This window comes from Rhagoletis pomonella, unplaced genomic scaffold (assembly GCF_013731165.1).
Source record: "Rhagoletis pomonella isolate Grant_MI unplaced genomic scaffold, Rhpom_1.0 Rhpom_scaffold_00011, whole genome shotgun sequence".
Taxonomy (NCBI): domain Eukaryota; kingdom Metazoa; phylum Arthropoda; class Insecta; order Diptera; family Tephritidae; genus Rhagoletis; species Rhagoletis pomonella.
The window spans coordinates 11189561-11192246 of record NW_023458565.1 but is presented as its reverse complement, the minus strand read 5'-3'; positions in this window follow the sequence as shown (position 1 = coordinate 11192246).

Here is a 2686-nt window from a genome sequence, read left to right as displayed (position 1 = left end):
GCAGTTAGATTTTAAAAATTTAAGATGACGGGTCGAATATGGTGGATGAAATTCTTTCTGCGATCAATTTTCCCTGGACTCCTAGACACAAATACACCCCCTGATCTAAGGGTGCATGCGGCATAGGGCTCATTCGAAAGGGCACGATTTAGCCTTTAATTTCTGACATATACAAAGTTTGTAGCACGTCAGGGTTCAGCTCTACAATTTTTCAAAAATGGCCAAAAACGCTGTTTTTTCCTGCACCCCTAGACACAAATACACCCCCTGCTCCAAGGGCACATGCGATCAACTTGGCATAAGGCTCATTCGAAAGGGCACAATTTTACCTTTAATTTCTGACATATGCAAAGTTTGTAGCACGTTGGGGTTCGGCTCTACAATTTTTCGAAAATGTCCAAAAACGCTGTTTTTAGGGGTTTCAACCCCTTTTTTCTCGAAAACGTGACGTGATGGGAAGTTTTGGACCCCAGATTCGTGTTCAGCACGAAAAATCCGTTCGGAAACACCAGGTCCCGTCTTATTCGCAAAACCCTTGTAGACCAGTGTTATTATACATTTTGATGTAGAATACGTCATACGTTTCGATATGGAGGCTATGCTCAGCTATGCTGAAATGTTGTAGTTGTCATTTTTAGAGCTTCACGAAAACGCTCATTCCACGAGAACTAATGAAGCGATTTCAAAGAAAAGTATGGGTTTTCAAAGACAAAAGTCCAAACCCATCGACAGATACACTTCTGTAAGTAACCGATTCGGTGTCTGTCGTAGAAACAACGGTAAATATTGGCTTATTTTAGGGTCAATTTTTAGCCTTTAAAGTGCTCTTGCAACTTAAGTTTTGCAGATATAACTTTTATTTTCGGTATATATGTTCTTTGGAGCAATTGAAATATTGTCATGTCAAATTATGTATTATTATTACGGCTAACAATTTTTGAAAAGATTAACAAATTTTTTTCATTATATTGAGAGTGTGAGATAGATTAAAATAAAAAAAAAAATTTGCATTAAAAAATCGCATTTATTTTTTTTTATTTATTATTATTTTTTTTATTAACTTCATCATGTTTCATTTTTATTTTTTTCAACCGGAATGGTTGTCACACTTTGTGGGGTAAGCTGTAAAAATTTGAGAATGGAAACACCAAAACTGTAAAAGCTACTAGTTTTTTCATACCTGCGTACATAAAGTTTATACTAAACTAACTTCTACAGTTTTGGTGTTTCCATTTTCAAATTTTTACAGCGTACTCCATAAAGTTTGACAACTTATTCAGGTTGAAAAAAATAAAGATTAAACATGATGAAGTTAACAAAAAATAAATAAAAAATAAAAAATGTGATTTTTTAATGCATTTTTTTTATTTTAATCTATCTCACACTCTCGTGGAAAGCCGAGGTAATTCCGCACATTTTGATACCTCAACTGATTTTCTCCGACAAATAGTTTATTAACTGCAAACAATTGAAAGAAGATACTTCTCCGTGAGTTCAATATTTCGGGATTCTTTTTTCGAGATTTTCGAATATCGGGACGAAATAAAAAAATAGGTGTCTTCTTTTTTTCGATAAAGAATGTAACAAAAAATATATTTCACCCCAAAAAAAATATTGAGGTGTAAATATTGTATGGAATGACCCACATATTTATGTACATCTGAATGTATAATGCGCGAAAACTTTTTGGTCATATCAGATCTGTACCATTCGTTCGATTTTACAAAATGAGGTATCAAATTAAAAGGCTTGGGCTACGGATGTGCAATAACTTCTCGTTTGTTCAAAACGAGTTACCACCTGATAAAAAATTAAATTCAAATTATGAGTATCGATCGAAATGGTTTTGAAAAGGCTTTATTTCTTAATTGTAATTGAGGGTTGCCACCTGTTTCAAAGAGCAAGTTCTACTTAAATAAAGGCAGAAAACTTAAATGAAGCATATCCTGATATGGATCTCAGACGAAAGAGGTTTTGGTTTGAAAATATTTTGCAGAGGGTTGCCACCTTGTTACAAAGTTAGATACGATATAAGCAATAGGTTAAGTAAATTACTTCAATGTGAATATAAATCAAAATTGCTTGGAATAAACTTTATTTCCAAACTGCATGGAGGAGGGTTGCCACCTGATTTTATGATTAAATTCAATTTGAATTAAGAGGGAATTTAAATACGTATCACAATAAAAGTGTCGGACGAAAAAAAGTTTAACGAGGTTGTAGTTTAAAAATAATAACTGTTTATAGGAGCGTTGTCACGTATTTAAAAAAATCAAATTTAACTTAATTCATCAGGCACATGAAATATGCAGGTATAGCAATATCAGACACAAGACATTTGTTTATTGCCAGCTGTTTCAGAAGCCTTAGCTAACTTAGGCACAAATCCCAAGACGAAAATAATGCGAAGACGAGCACGAACACGAAGAAGAATACTAATACGAGGACCTAGGCTAATATAAAAAGTAATACAAATTTCTGCAGTATGAAAGGAAGTAAAAATTAATTGAAGTAAATGGTGATAAACGTCATGGCATATAGTGCCTATTTATAAGCTGATGGTACATATGATTGAAGTTAATGTGGATCTGCTTCTCTATTGCTAATTATTAACACTTTGCAATTCATATTGATTTATTAAATTCTATTTAATACAATCAAAACGAATATTTCATTTAACTTGAAT